General features: G+C 43.3%; 1 protein-coding gene and 1 long non-coding RNA gene across 2 annotated transcripts in view; one reads left to right on the plus strand and one right to left on the minus strand.

Moving 5' to 3' along the window:
• Window positions 1–16798, plus strand: part of LOC119483949 (neural cell adhesion molecule 2-like) — a 529018-nt gene that overhangs the window by 233023 nt on the left and 279197 nt on the right.
• On the minus strand, window positions 908–1145 carry LOC119483954. The gene is made up of 2 exons (XR_005205870.1): window positions 1002–1145; window positions 908–941 (listed from the first exon to the last, which is right to left on the minus strand). It is a non-coding gene; the product is annotated as an uncharacterized LOC119483954 (long non-coding RNA).

The following is a 16798-nucleotide window of genomic DNA, read 5'->3' on the forward strand; positions in this document are numbered from 1 at the left end:
TATCATTTAGCAAACACAAAGACAGTTTAGCTCTTGATGTAATTTATCCTGGATACATCTTGCTCTGTTGATGCTTGTTTTGTACTCATGTTATCTGCTGATCCACACACCAAACAGCACGAGGAGGAAATGGGGAAATAATGAGCGAGATTTGAGTATTAAGATTGTGTAAAGGCTGATAAGATGAGTGAGAATCCTTATTTGTTGTGACGTATTTATATTGTTCCAGTTGGCCTGGATGTTGTTAAGCTGAGTGAAACTTTGAAAGATACAGCAGCAACGAGACAGAAAGATGCATTTTCAGCCACAAGCAAATCCTCTCCCCGCCACTGCTCCCCTCCTCCTCTCTGGGGAAATCACCGATGGGGGAGAGAGGAGAGATGCTGTTGTCTTTTCACTCAAGTGCTGTGTTACCCCTGCTCTGTCCACCTGTGCCCTCCTCAGCTCTTCCTACAGCACAATAATAATCCAGTCGATTAGACTGTTGTCAGGCTATTAAATAGGCGTCATCAGTCGCTATAAGCCCCATGGATGTGGGTCAATAGGGGCCTACTACGCCAACTGGTAGGTTTTATCATCTATTCACATGGTAGATCACCAGAAGAAGGTATAAAACAACACGACAGCGACCTCTACCAACTGTCATAATTATGACGGGAGCAGAAGCGGAAGTCAAGCACTGCAGTAGGCCTATAGACAGCACACAGGGTTTTAGCCAAGGAGACCGAAGTTCACATCCCGTGTATAACCAACAACGTGTAGTTGTCTTTGTGTTCGTAGTTATTTTAACCCAAAAAACATTTTTAACCCTAAACTTAAATAATCTTTTTTTTTTTTTTTTTTGCCTGAACCTAAAGAAGTTGTAGTTTTGTTGCTGAAACCTAAATAAGTTGTAGTTTTGCTGCTGAAACCTAAAGAAGTTGTAGTTTTGTTGCCTAAACCTAAGGAAGTTGTAGTTTTGCTGCTGAAACCTAAAGAAGTTTTAATTTTGCTGCTGAAACCTAAAGCAGTTGTAGTGTTGTTGTCTAAACCTAAATAAGTTGTAGTTTTATTGCCTAAACCTAAAGAAGTTGTAGTGTTGTTGCCTAAACCTAAAGAAGTTGTAGTGTTGTTGTCTAAACCTAAATAAGTTGTAGTGTTATTGCCTAAACCTAAAGAAGTTGCAGTTTTGTTGTCTAAACCTAAAAAAGCTGTAATTTTGTTGTCTAAGCCTAGGGAAGTTGTAGTTTTGTCTAAGCCTAAAAAAGTTGTAGTTTTGTTGCCTAAACCTAAATAAGTTGTAGATTTGTTGCCTAACCCTAAGAAAGTTGTAGTTTTGTTGCCTAAACCTAAAGAAGTTGTAGTTTTGTTGCCCTAAACCTAAAGAAGCCTTTTTGTTTGTGTTCAAAATTTAAAGTATTAGAACTCGTTGCTTTTAAGTTTCACTTTCCCTTTTACAACGTAGTAGGCGTAGTAGGCCCCTAATGACCCACATCTATGGTGCTTACAGCGACTGATAACGTCTCTTTAATGGCCTGATAACTGTCGAATCGGGTAATCAAACTTTTCCCTCTTGTTCATCACTCTTCTTCTTATCCATCCTTCGTCTGACTTTGCAGCATCCTCTCCTTTCCTCTACCCAAACACTGTTGTCCTGTATCCTTCCCTCAATCACAGCCTCATCATCCCTTCATTACCCCCCCCCCCCCCCCCCCCCCTGACTCCCATCCTCTCCTCCCCGCTCCTCCTCCAGCGCAGAACTCCAACAGGCCGTTATTGATCAGCTTAATCGGAGACGTTAGAATGCAATTCCACCTTTCTTCTCCGCTTCATAGCTCCGCGGGCCATTCGATACCGTTTAGATGCTCGGATGCAGATATGGCTGTGTTGGTTGTCAATGACAAAGAGGGAGGGAGGAGGGAGGGACGGCGCTAATGATGAGCCGCTTGCTTCACGCTCCCTCTGTCTTCTCCTCTGCCGTCTGTCAAAACCAAATCTCTCATTTTCCCTCCTCAGTCTGATTTCTTTCCCCCGCCTTTGTCTTATTTACCCATCTGAGTCAGTGTATCTATCCCTGATCCCCCTCTTTTCTTTTCATCTCCGTCTTCCTTTCTGCTACGTACAAATATTCCATGTCTCACCGCCGCCGCTGAGACAGGATCCTGTATTGATATTCAAATAATTCTCCTTCGGGAGATAAGGGGGAGCCATTGTCTCTCATCCTTGATGTGTAAACCTTAATTCCTCCTTTTTCTGTACATGAAATAAATCCCAGACTCGTTGGGGGAAATCCAGTCCTGGAGTTTTCCTCTCAATCAGCAACTTTTGTGCGTGCACCCTTGAGCGAGACATTAATTCCCGGTTTTGCTCAGTGCCCAGCAGATTAACAGTGTTATGGGCTGCTCACAGGTATGAAAGCATGCTCTTTTTCAGTATTAACTTAATACATTAATACAAACTGACATCTGGGAGTTGACCAGTACAGCCACAATCTGTTCTAATGCTGCGTTCACACTAAACGCAAAGCAAATTTTCACCTTACTTGACCATAAGAATCATTTATGTTCATTCGCATCTCTCGCGCCGGAGAGGAGGGGGGCTAACCTCCATGGATACCAACAACGTTTCATCAACCATTGCCGAAATAACCACTATTTCTGCTTTGTACATGTTGTAGAAGTCCCAGAAACTCAAAACGCAGTTGTGTCTGGGTTCATAACATCACCCGGCGGCGCTCAGTGAATTTCACCGAGCTGTATTCACTATATCTGGCAAGCCACACGTCGCTACTGCGGGAATAACCCCAAAATAAACAGATTGTGCGGTGATTTAATTGCAATAAACAGATCAAAATGATGCCGAAATAATTACATAATGATGCAGATTTGTAAAAAGTCTGAATTCATGCTTTGTCAGATCTGTCCGCAAGACGACAAGCAAACAACTTTTAAAATGCTTGTTTTCTGAATGGAGTTTGGCTCGATCAGTGCCAGGCTATGCAGCTGCTCCATCAACACTCAAGATGAAGTCTTGTGTCTATTTGCCTCTAATCATCTCTTTGCATTGACTTTGTATGTGCAAAATTTGCGCAAAAAAATGCGCAAAATGTTTACTTGGTGTTTGGTGTGATGAACAACAAATGCAGAAACTTTTCTCTTGCTTTGCCAAGAAAATACAAATCCTGCCCACACATGTTCTCAAGCTGTGATGTTCAAGATGTTAAACTGTGAGGAAGAATTTATATTCACCTCATCAGCCTGCTTTATCTGCTTCTATTTTATATTTGCACCTGTTTTGACAACTCCTATGTAGCAGATGTGTACTTGTTGCGTTCACCGATGGGTTGCACGTATAACAGGAGCAAGTGAGTGGCAGTTTCATCTTCAACACTGCGTTTGCCTTTTGAAGGTTTTGTGATTTGAGGAATTTTTATCTTCATTTGCCACAAATGAATGTGTAGATTGAAAATGTGTCATTGTTGAGGTGCAAATGCCCAACCCTATCTCCAGACAATTACATTCCCATACAACTAAACTGCATTCCCAAATACGTTTCCAGGGAAACATATTTTCTCCCGGTCGCAGTTTGAAACAGATTTAAACGCGTGTTTTTTTCATTTATTTGTTATCTGTAATTGCTTATCCTTTTCAAGGTCGCGGGGGACTGGAGCCAATCCCACCTGAAATTGGGCGAAGGTGGGGTACACGACAGGGTGTCTTTGGACTGTGGGAGGAAACCGGAGCACCCGGAGTAAACCCACACTAACATGGGGAGAACATGTAAACTCCACACTGAAGGGCCGGGTTTGAACCTGCGACCCTCTTGCTGTGAGGCGACTTAAACACGTGGTTAATGTCATAAATTTAAACGAAACTAAACGAAAAACACAACAAAACTACTTGATTAGGTTTATAAAAACATCATGGTTTGGCTTAAAATTACTAAGTTTTTTATGTTATTAAAGCCATTTAATTAAACTAAGTGAATGTTGACTTTTAGTTTCACGCGGGACATGAACAGCGTTCTCCTGGGTGAAAGTCCTGTGTTTGTTTGACCAACACCCCGATGTCCTACCTGCGTTGACTTCCGTGGACCATCATTACAAACGTATTTGTGATACGTCAAAACCAAATCTGCGATAGGGCTGTCGCATAACGGCAATATTGACAAGCGAACCGCAGGGGACGGCAAGCAACCGCTACAACAGTGATGTTCACGTTTTTTCTTTTTTAAATTCTTTGCAATGGGAGCGCCACATTTTTTACACTTTCCTACAAACGCCAGCAGCATGACGAGGCGCTTAGCTCGTCATTGTCACTTTTTTACCCAATTCCATACGATGACAATGGAGGAGGGGCGGGACAAACGCCACAAAGACCAACCGTCACATCACTACATGTAGTGTTGAACAAAAACAATGGAAAATAAATTAATACACATAAATCGGTGGGTCCGTCCTCTCTTCCTACGTTCTTCAGACATTATACTTCTGCGTATATCCCGTATCATAGCAACCAGGCGCAACAAAAGCGCCTCAGCTGAAAAAACATCTGCGTGCGCCTCATTGCCCTTTTGTGTTCTGCATTTAACAAAAAACAAGTATTTAAATAGTTTTAAAGCTGTCATCTTTTTCAATTACAAAGCAACAATATACCTAATCATGGCCTGACGATAAAGCTTATCTATATAGCATTAAAATCAGGATAAATGAAGCAGACAGCAACAGGCCTAATCTGCGACAAAATACATTTCTCTCAAAGCGTAATTCACATATTTTTGTTGTATGGGAATTTTTAGTAGACATGGCTGAAATGCCATGTGAATGCTTTTCTGAGTGTCTTCCTGTCAGTTTTAGCTGCACTGAAAATATCTCAGTGATGTTATCCACTGAAATCACACATCAAGAGCTGTTTGATACCATTAATGAGCTGTAGGCTGTTATTTTTTTCTTCATTATACTTCGACGGTGAACCCGAGCGAGTGAGTGATGAAACACGTCTTCCAGTTAGAGTCACAGCGGTGAGCAATTTAGCCCCGCAACTTTGGTTTCTGAGACAACCCTCTGAAGTACTGTACTCGGCACGGCGGGAGGGCCGGTCGGCAGGCAGGCGGGCCGGGTCCTCGCAGCGCGGAAGAAAACAGGTGCGTCGGCTCGCGACGAGCCTCACTTTGAGCCTAATTCATGTGAACGCCTCTGAGAAGGGCCCTGTCTGCTCGCATCAAAGCACACACGGCCTCTTGTTGTCTCGCTGCCGCCGGTGATTAGTCTGGCTCGCTCAATTTAACAACCGGTTGAATGCCGCGGCCTGTACTGTATGTTCCACTTCTACGCCGTGTGGTTGGGCAGCATTCACACGCAATGTTGGTGTTTCTAAAGGAAGCTGTTATTTGAACTTCTCCTTTGGCTCTTTGATTTCACACTTTGCCACCTTCCACCTGTATTTGGCAGCAGTGGTGCAGCGGATTGTCCTTGAAGCTCTCCAAATCAACTCCTTTCACAATTCGTTACTCCCAAAGAAAAGCACTTCCACTCACTAGTTCTCATCTCGGTGACCTTAAAAAAAAAAAGCCTTGTCGAGGGATTCCTGACCGAGCTCTCATCCTCTGTTACCTCCTTCACACCTGCGCTGTAACACACAGTGACACCGCCGCTTCTCTGTACAACCGCCCTCTACCGCTGTCGGCCGCCCGGCTATTCCCCACGAGCAGAGCGGGGTTTGCTATCTCGCTCAAGGGCACCTCTACGGAAGATGTTAAGGGAGCGGAAAGCCTTTCTCACTCAATTTCCCCCGCATAGATTTTCCCAGCTGGTCTGGGACTGAAAAAGGCGACCTTGCTGTAACAAGCTCAATGCTGAACCTCCAGGCCACTGTCCCACTGTACCGCCGTCCCCAGACTGTGACTACAAGGTTCACAGGAAGGTCGACACTTGTGTATAAATGTGTGTGTGAACTCTCGCCATTACAGCTCCATTGCCTTTCTCTGTTCTCTTTATATCAACTTAATGGTGTGCTATCTGAGTCGTCCATGCTGCAGTGTAGTGAGGGACCTTGGAGTGAATAGATGTGAGGCTTTGTTTACACTGGATCTGTGGAGGACTAATTGTTTCCAAGGCAACAACTATTGGGCATTCACATCAACAAATAAGCTATACACAAATAAAATACTGTCTATTCTTCTTGACAAAAGTTTTCCGTTGGCCTTCAAGTGTTCGAGGAATAAGTTCAGTTATTTATTTAACAAAAAATGCCCTGTGATTTCTCCTCTCAGCCTCTCAAATGTGAGGGTTTTCTCTTTATTAATTTAACACATTTGGGTTTTGGATTGTTACTCAAACAAAATGGGTTATTTCAAGACCTCAACTTTGACTTTTTCCTTCTCTCTGCAACACGTAAAAGAACCTTGAAGTGAAACTTCACAGACCGCATTTAACAACGCCTGTAGCACACATGGACACACCGTACAATCAGAAGTAGTAGTCATGTAGTACAGTAGTTGAGATGTGTGAAATGTGATGTGTGTGTGTGTGTGTGAGATTTTTAAATAGAAAACAATAGCCACGGGTGTTTTTACTTAAGATATAAGATGATATAATCCTTTATTAGTCCCACAGCGTGGACATTTGCAGTGACACAGCAGTAAAGGGGACAGTGCAAACATCAAGAAGTATCAATAAAAAACAAAACAAGATCTTATTAAAGCTGCAAGCAGCGATGATTGGGCCCTCGCACCTTCGTGCACGTCAGGGGTACTGACGGGACACCAGTTGAAGTGCATTTCCGTGACCATCGGACACTGCACGCACAAGTTAGACGTTATTTCCTGTGTGGATTGAGTGGCACAGGAAATGAGGGATTGCTAATTTTGCACCACTTCCTGTGTTCACTATGTGGCGCTAAAGAACACACGCTAAAAATGCATTATGTTGCTCTATATCAAGTGTAGATCACACAATGTACATTTAATGTAAATCGAATGATGTTTGTCACATAACGTTGACTTCCTGTTGTCAGTAGATGGCGCTGTGACTATAAGTCAATATTGTCATGTAGATGTCCTCAGGCCTGGACTCTTATGAAGTAGGTCAAGTTTGGGGCAGATTGGACCAAGTACAGTTGAGTTACAACGATTTGTCGTTCAATGGCGAATCACGTAATTTCTCCGCCACGCCACGTCAACGCCGTTTCATTAAAAACTCACGATTTGAACAACTTTTCATCACAAAGGTCTTAAGATTGTACCGACTAAATTTGAAGTCGATCAGGTTAAATCTATAGGAGGAGTTTGTTAAGTTAAAGTACAGAGACTGGAAATAGCCAAAAATTCACACAAAAATTAAAAATGGCCGACTTCCTGTTGGGTGTAGAGCATGGCCCCAAGAGACTTTTGTCTAATTCTACATGTGATACATGTGCCTACCAAATTTCACATTTCAATTGTGAAGTGAGTTAGTGATAATCTGGCGACCTGTCTGAGATGTACCCCGCCTTCGCCCAATGTCAGCTGGGATCGACTCCAGCCCCCCCAGAGACCCTGAATGGGATAAGCCATTACAGATAATGAATGGATGGACGGATGATACCAGTATCTTCACTCTAGCTTTAAGACTGAGTCCGCTACAACATCTGAAAGACAGAATAGCAGCCAGATTGTTAAGAGGTTAATAGTTGTACACCTCCATCCAAAATATCGCGATACCATGCTGTATCAATTTTTCCCCCACCCTTACTGTAAACACATACAGACATGCACTCTCAATGTCTTTATAAGTTTGAAGAACATTGTTTTAGTGCAAGTGGAGCAGATGCAGGGAGCTAACAGGAGGAAGGGAAGACACCCAGCAGGGGGGGGGAGAGAAGGAAGTATGTGAGATACTTCTTCTATACAAGTCTTTTTAGAACTTTTCTCCTTTCTTCTCCTCGCCCTCCCTCCCTGCCACGTGTCAGTTTGTCTCTGTGTTTGCTTTGTTTTTATCTTTTGATCCATCTCCCTGTCGTTTCATCCCACGGCTACCCCCCACCCCCTCACCCCTCTCCGGGGCAGGTTGGAGATCACATATCTTGGGCCCAGCTGGCCTCTTCTGCGCCCTGGGCCAGCCACGAGGCAGGCTGGAGGGGGTGAGCTGTCCAGCTGCCAGTGCTGAATCACCCCAGCACACGTAACAGCGGCGCTGTCTGTGGTGCTGAAGCTGAAGCTGAGCTTCCTCAACCTCCGAGACAGAGAGCTCAGCTCACCGCACCCGGCTCTGCCTGGCCTTTATAAGTAACGACGGCAGATGGGGACGGGGGCGGAGGTTCTGTGATGCTATTTTCATGTTACTGTGAGGATGACATGAGCAACACTCTTTTTTTTTTTTTGTGCACGTGGCGTGTCTTTCTCAATCGAGCGATGGAGGCGAGGAGGAGGTGGGGGGAAAAGAAAACGTAGGAGGAGAGCCTTAAAGATTTGACAGGAATGTGCGACTCTGACAGCAATACAGCATTTCAAGGCAGGCAGGTGAAACGGGTAAGAGAATGTTTCCTGCGCCGGAACACAGCGACTCAGGACTCGGTGACACATGGTGGCACAAGAACACCTCTCTTGCAGCAGCGAGAGCACGCCCATTTGTGTCCTGAGCCGAGAGTGTAGAGAGAGAGAGAGAGAGAGAGAGGAAGACAGAGGTTGTTTGTCTACAGTAGAGTGTGTCGTTTTTCGAGCCCGGGAAGCCAAAAGAGGGGAGTCGCAGTGTGGCGCTGTGTCCTCAGTTTGACATGACAGCCTTCTGCCATCATATCTGATCTCCGGAGTGAAAGGTTTTAACCTCGTGACACGCTGTCAGAAACACAGAGGGAACATTTCTCCACCTTTTAAGAGTTTGTCTCCTCAGAAGTGTGGCTCTGAAAGGTTTTGTTGAGGGTTTAAGAAGCTGAACTGCTTTTTTTTTTTTTTACTTGAGAGATGCTGAAACCTGCTGGAGTAGGCATGGAGCAGCTTTAAGGCAAGTTTCCCACTGTTTCACAACATTTGTCCTTATTTGTCCAGCATATGGGTTGTAGGCACACTGGCTTTGTTTAGTTTCTAATGGCTCCTGAAAACTACAATTTTTACAAAAAACATCCTTTTCATGTGCTATTCTTTATCTTTTTTTTTTTATTGGTGCAAAAACAAAACAGCAGTGACTTTACAAGTGGCACAACGATGATAACAACAGGGGAGAAATACCCAAGAAAACAAGGTGATGCAAAACCAACATAACAAAACAAAAAAAGATGAAATAATAGTCATAATAATTCTAGTAATAATCTCTTAAATAAATTAAAAAAAGACAAAAGAAAACAAAAGTAATAACTGGTAGGGCTGGAAGGATTCACCTATCTCCCGATTTGACACTATTATGAAACTTTCAATATGTACTGCGATTCGATTATTTATTTATTTATTATTTATTCGATTTGTTGCGATTTACTGTACTGTAAGAATATTTGATTTTCAGCATGTATTTAGTCAGAGATGTCATATCTATAAGTCATTGCCAGGCATTATTTATTAAATTTTTTCCAGCAACGACATTTCCCTCACAAATAAGTGGTATTTTCTTTTTAATTTATGAGAGACATGTAATGTTTTATACTTCTGGTGAATATTATCCAATCAGTCTTATTTCCGTATGTGTATTTTGCATATTCTTTGTTAACATCTTATTTTGAAAAACGGACGTAGTCCCACGTGTCTACTTCCTCTAACTTCTCCAAGGTGGTCTCTAGCTCTCCCGTCAGCTCCGTTCTCTTAATCCATCCATGGTCAGCTCCATCGGGGCCGTTTGAATGCATTTAACTTAAATGTCAGTATCTGGGTGCTCTACAGTTGTAGCTGCCGGCCCACTTGACCACGGAGATGAGAGTGACAGCCGGCTCCCCCGCATGTTACCACGATACGATAACGTTTCCTGTCCATGACAGAGTTAGCATGCAGCTTTAGCCGTGATGTCTAGCTCTGCTTTTCCTGTCAATGTGTGAAACCCAAAGTGTTTCCATCCTTTACTGGATGTGTAGTGTTTACCACGCTGGATTTAACATGTGAGCGTGCAGGTCGTATCCACGCTGACCCTCCAACGTTTTCTACTTTCTGCTGTGTTTTGGTTGACGGGTACGGAACGGATATGACTTCACATTACTCTAACTACAACAATGAAAGTGGTTACTTCCTTCTACCTCCACATAGACTGAAATGAAGCAGGGGGGAGGTTGTTACTGGGGTGAGGATATGTCCATGTGTGTTTGTTTGTGTTAAACAGGATTTTGAATGCTCTTTGTTTTTCTGTTGAAATGTGCTCAGATAGTAGAAGGGGCCACTGGGATGTTGAGGGGTTATTTCTGTCTTTCCAGCTTAGTAATATTGTTGCTTTATGTCATTTACACTGCTGGGAATGAGAAAAGGATGTCATGAGGAAGAGAGAAGGACAGATTAACCCCTCCCCCCCCTGCTAATCAAACCCTTCTAACACGCAGGACGCCATTAGCATCGACTTTGATTCACTTTGAACCAGCATCACTTCTTATTTTTAACCACACACACTTCAGCTCGTGTTGTGTCATCATGTCGCCACGGCGTCAGCAGAAACATCACTTTTCAGATGTATTTCCGTCTTCAAGGAAAAACACGTCAAAGCTGTGTAATCGGCTCAGCCCCCCGTTTTTTGATTTGACTCTCCCCTTCTGCCATAAATCAAAACTAGTCGCTGTGATTACCATAATCGTACAAATCTGACAAGATGTTTAATCAAGATCAAACAGCGAGGAGATTAGTGCTTTCATTCAGACGTTGCACTGTATGTGCGGATACGTTTCGCGGCGGAGGTAATCCATGAAAAATTGGTGTTGCTGAGCTGTTGATGAAAAGTCCTCAAAAACATGCAAAATATTTCTGAAAGGAGATGATACAAAAAACGGGGGAATTTAGTGATTACCAGAGACTAAGGACGAGCCGAGCAGGACTTCATTAATGTTAAAGTTCTTGTTTGAATGTTTAATTATAAGCCTCAGTGGTTTCTAAGCTCGTAACTTTCAAAAGGAATCTGGCAGCCGAGTCCAGCCGTGCACGCACGAAGCCCATTTTATGTTGTTCAATACAACTTTATGCGGACGCAATAAATGTCACCGACAAGCGCGACTCTCACTTTAGCAATGAAACGCAAACCCTTTAATCATTTTTTATTTTATGAGGATTATTTCATTGCGTCTTATCATAAAGCAGCAGAGTGATCTGCGGCATTTATTTAGGAAATGACAGCCCCCTGCCGGTGTCGATAAACATGAAAGCAGCTAATAAAAGTTGAGGAAAACATGCAGCGAACAGCGACAAGAAAAAGGCTCATCAACCAGTGTCATCACATCGGATAAAAGCCTTGTTTCTGTATCTGCTGCTTGGACTCCAGTTGCGACGTGACGAAACGTCTGTTTTCCAAACTCCAAGCCTTTGACGTTTTTGTAACTCAACCTAATTACACTTCAGTCCCTTTGACGAGGTCGGCTTTATGAGCGAAGCCCGTTGACGTCACCATTTGTGTCGACTTTTTATTGTTGCAGATATTAAACCGCTGAACCGTGCATTTCTCTTTTTCTTCGTCTAGATATTTTTGCTTTATTGCATTTGATTAAAAAAAAAAAAAAAAAATGACTGAGCAAACAACCAAGGCTCCAGCGGCGCCACTTAATCAACACCCCACATCGAAAGAGAAAAAACAAAAGCTTTTCAAGAGGGCAGTGTGCTAATACAGACCAAATTTTGCAGTTTGAAGAGTCTCAAGAGGACGAACAACCACTTGAAAGACAAACAAGTGCGTCAAGTGGGGTTTTTTGTCTAACAGGTAACAAAAAAGTGACCAAAAAAAGCATCATATTTGCATTTAGTCATTAAATTTTTCATCAATTTTTCACTGAAAACCGTCCAATAAGTTTTTGTTTTAAGCTCGGCCCAGTTTTTGAACACCTACAGTAGTTGCTGGCGTCTTTGAAGCGCTTACGTAGCGATCCTGTGTTACACAGGCCTGACCTCTCTCCATCCCTTTCTGTCTATCCCTCGCAACAACCAGAGACACAAACTCTTGGCATGCGGCGCTCTTCTCATCTTCTCACCCCTCCTCCTCTTCCTCTCCGCCTGCTGGAGAGCTGCTACAGGAAGGTGAAGTGTCGGAGTCAAACGCGGCGCTAACCTTGGCCGGCTCAAGGGCAAGCGCCCGCACTCAGCCGAGCTTAAACACCTGCATGTGGCCGCCAGGGAACCCCCCCCTCCTTCAACACACACCACCACCCTCTCTCGTCCCTCCTCTCCCTCTCCAGCTCGTCATTAGCATACGCGGAGACGGGCGTAGTTCAAGGATGCAAATGAGGCCGGGCAAAGGCATGCATATTGATTTGGCTGGGGCAAAGCTGATGGGGAAGAGTTTGAGCGCCGTGACCCGGGAGTGGTGTTCAATTTTCACATTAACCCAGAGACTCCCACGCGTAAACACGGCCGCGTCGAGGAGGAGCGGGGGCGCCCCTCAGCGCCGCATGTGATTCGTGACCCCAATTACCGATTTGCGTTTGTGCGCCTCGTGAGAGGTTACTCATGTTTATGTGGTCGGTGGCGTCGTTGAAAGATGTTGTGGGCGAAATTGCGCGTCGCCTGTTTGACACAACAACAACAACACAACCCTTTTGTTTGGTGAATAACAGAGTGTGTGTGCATGTGATCCTCAAAACACGAGTTTGTGTACGTGCAGCAGCAGCAGGCTTGAAATTAATTGTTGAATTCATCCGTCGCCTCACAGCAAGATGGTCACAGGTTCCAATCTGGCTTGGGGCCCTTCTGTGTGGAGTTTGCTTGTTCTTAACGTGTTAGCGTGGGTTTTCTCCGGGTGCTCAGGTTTCCCCCCACAGTCCAAAGACATGCAGGTTAATTGTTGACTCTAAATGTCCCGTAGGTGTGAATGTGAGCGTGAATGGTTGTCTGTCTCTATGTGTCAGCCCTGTGACAGTCTGGAGACCTGTTCAGGGTGTAACCCCCCCGCCTTCACCCAATGTCAGCTGGGATCGGCTCCAGCCCCCCTACGATCCTGAATAGGATAAGCAGGTTACAGATAATGGATGAATGGAATAAAGAGCTCAACGCACTGCAACTGATGAAAACACCTGTGAAACTGACAAAACATGACCAAAAGAAAAAAACGTTTCCACCAATTTGACAATACATGCACAACATTTAAAAAATAAATCTGCAAAAAAATAAAAGATGGACAAATTAAGAAACAAATTCACCAATTTTAGTTATTTTGTATTTTTTTTTTTGGTTTTTAATTTAGGGCTGTCAATCGATTCAAATATTTAATCGCGATTAATCACATAATTGTCCATAATTAATCGCAAATTATTCACACATTTATCCTCCTTCGCAACAAGCTAGTATGACATGGTTGGTACCAATGGATTCATTAGGTTTTCTAGTTTCATATGATGTCAGTATATTCACTCTAGCTCTAAAACTTTAATTTGCTACAACCTTAAAAATTTGCTTTAATGCTTTAAAGAAATAAGTGGCATTAAAACAAATTTGCATTAACACGTTATTATCCCGTTAACTTTGACAGCCCTAGTTTATTTAGCTGTGTTTTCTGTATTTGCATCGCTTTCATGTTTTTGTGTTGTCAGCCTTTGCAGAATGTTTCTGTATTTGCTTGTGTTATTATATTTATGGCGCGTTTTGCATGTGTGTCAGCAAAACATTGAGGATGTTACCTTCATTTGCTTGTGTTTTGTCTATTTTAGGGCTGCAACTAACGATTATTTTCATTATCGATTAATCTGTCGATTATTTTCTGGATTAATGGATTAGTTGTTTGGTCTATAAAATGTCAGAAAATGACGAATAGTATTTCCCTAAGCCAAAGATGACGTCCTCAAATGTCTCGTTTAGTCCAAAGATATTCAGTTTACTGTCATAGAGGAGTAAAGAAACCAGAAAATATTCACATTTAAGAAGCTCGAGACTTTTTTTTTTGTATTAAAAAATGACTCAAACCCATTAATCAATTATAAAAATAGTTGGCGATTAATTGAATCATTGCAGCTTTAGTCTATATCCGTAGTTTGAGATCTCAGGGCCACCGTACTTTTCATCCATCCTCTTGTTTTCTTCAGTCTGAGATGAAAAGAAATGAAAGCTCATAATAGAGTCACCAGTAGCAGGACAGGAGACGGGGACATTCTTCATTCCTCATGTGTCGTGAAGGCCAGTTGGCATTTGAAAATAGAGGTTTGGACGAAAAAAAAACACTACAAGTTTGCTGCCTCAACTCTCAGGCCAACTCTCTTGTATAATAACACAAGCATTATACCATTCATCTACTCCTCCAGATAGAGCTTCATTCAGCCGCTGTCAAGTAAGCGAGGTAGTACGGCTGTTCTCAAGTGGATTTTTAGACAGCGGCGCATTGTCTGCCGCTAGCCTTGGGTGACAAAGCACGGGGGCGACACCCACCACATTGGCACGCTCAAAAGAGGTAAGAAGAAGGGACCTGAATAGGCTGAATTGGTTGAAAGGTTTCCGTGATTTAAAATAAATGAAAAGGGTCAGATTTAGATGGAGGTGTAGCACAGTGTTTTCGCTTTTTTTATTTCATGAGGGAACGCTCTCATCCAATGCACCTTTACAAAAGGACAGGATAATGGAGGAGTAGAGTCTCTACGTCACCATCTGGATCTCAACAAGAACCATAGTAACGGATAAAAGCAACAGAACAAGACACAGTAGATACTCTGCTGGGAGAAAGAATACAAAATGCATAATATTTCACTAAGCAAGTTGTGACTAGTAAAGGACAGAGGAAGCAGACTGAAGTCAGATAGACTGTTCATAATGCATCTATAATGGAACTTGTACATGATAATACATATTGTATGCACGCCTTTTTCATTCAAGTACGTGTCAATTAGATCTTCTGTAGCTCCTATTTTCAGCCATCTTTTAGCTACTTAGATAACAACAAAAGTGCTGATGCTTCATATGAAATAGAGTGCATGCTTACGGCCTTCCTCATCTTGGTTTTTGGCCTTCACCATCTTGGTTTACGGCAGTTGCTATCTTGGTTTTTGTCCGTTGCCATCTTGGTTTTTGGCCGTCACCACCTAGGTTTTTGGCCGTCTTATGGTTTACGGCCGTCACCATCTTGGTTTACAGCCGTTGCTATCTTGGTTTTTGTCCGTTGCCATCTTGGTTTTTGGCCGTCACCATCTTGGTTTTTGGCCGTCACCATCTTGGTTTTTGGCCGTCTTATGGTTTACGGCCGTCACCATCTTGGTTTACAGCCGTTGCTATCTTGGTTTTTGGCCGTCGCCATCTTGGATTTTTGGCCGTCACCATCTTGGTTTACAGCCGTTGCTTTCTTGGTTGTTGGCCGTTGCCATCTTGTTTTTTTGCAACCAGAAGTGACACAAAAGGGTGGAGCTAATTACAATAAGAAATGGACGTAGTTACGGTGACGTCACCCATTGGTTTGTAGACTGCCATTTTGAGGCTTCAAGTTTGTTTTTTTGGCTGTAGTCTTGGTTTTTGGCCGTCGCCATCTTGGTTTTTGCAACCAGAAGTGACACGAGAGGGTGGAGCTAAGTACAACCGAACGCTGAATAAGACATTTTTAGGCGACCAAAAATGTTACAATTAACTCTCATGAACTGAAAACACAAGTTCTGTACTTAATATAAGTGTTTTTGCTCCCCAAAATCATAGGTACATTACTGCTTCTAACTTTCTAGATAAATCAAACCACCCCCTGAAATGCTTTTTATTGCGTTTCACTTCTGCCTGAGATGCATGAGGCGGCTAAATGCGGTAGTAGTCACTTTTGTGGTAGTGACTAAGCAACAAACCCAGATGAAAAACACACACATAGCAATAAGGCGAGTTCTTTTCTTTCGATGAAAAGGCCGCCGTCAATCAAAAGTTGTCCTTGCCAGACTTCTTGATAACTGCTTGCAACTGCACCGCCACATAAATACCACCGACAATACCTGCTGTATCTCAAGCGTGCTTCAAGTCCTTGCGAGTTTCATGATGAATGGAAATCAATGGCTGCACGGAAAGACAAAAAACAATCTCAAAACTTAAGATGCACTTTTGAAAATGGTCAGCACTGTCCATAACCAATGGGGTAATGCTTCATTTAACCATATTTTAAATCACCTTATTAGTGACATACATTACAGACATGTTTATTCTATCTAACGCCGACACCTACCATTTCCTTTACACTCTCTCTGCTCCATTTGTGATTGAAAGCTCGGTGAAGGAGTTTGGTGAGATGCGTCAGCGCCTCGGTGGAGCTCTGACAGGCCTGTGGCTGCTATAAGTGTGCCGCGGAAAATCCTTGTTAGTCATGCAATAGCGCACAAGACAGTAGGACATGCAAATCATCAAAGCATGAGGTGCTTATTGTGCAGTAAGTGACACGCCTTAATGCAGATATATGACACATACACACACAGAGGCATCTTTGCTCAACAAAGAGGAATTCCACCCTTGTCCTGCGGCCTCTCCATTACCCATCCATCAGAAAGAAATCACCGCCACTGTAATAAATCAAGCCAACAAGGTTCACGTAGCCATATGGCCCCGGTGCCCTCATGATGCAATATGTAGGACATTATTACCCCCTAAGCCCCGGCATTTGTCTGAAAGGCCCCATGGCTGGCAAAGAGGTGAAGCGTGTGGGCTCCGAAGCCAAGGTGACGCCGGCGAGGAGCCGGGGCCTCCCATGCATGTGCGGCCAAGGTGACTTTAAGACCACGAGCAGAGGCTCAGCTGA

The sequence above is a fragment of the Sebastes umbrosus genome, chromosome 24 (genome assembly GCF_015220745.1).
Source record: "Sebastes umbrosus isolate fSebUmb1 chromosome 24, fSebUmb1.pri, whole genome shotgun sequence".
Lineage (NCBI taxonomy): Eukaryota > Metazoa > Chordata > Actinopteri > Perciformes > Sebastidae > Sebastes > Sebastes umbrosus.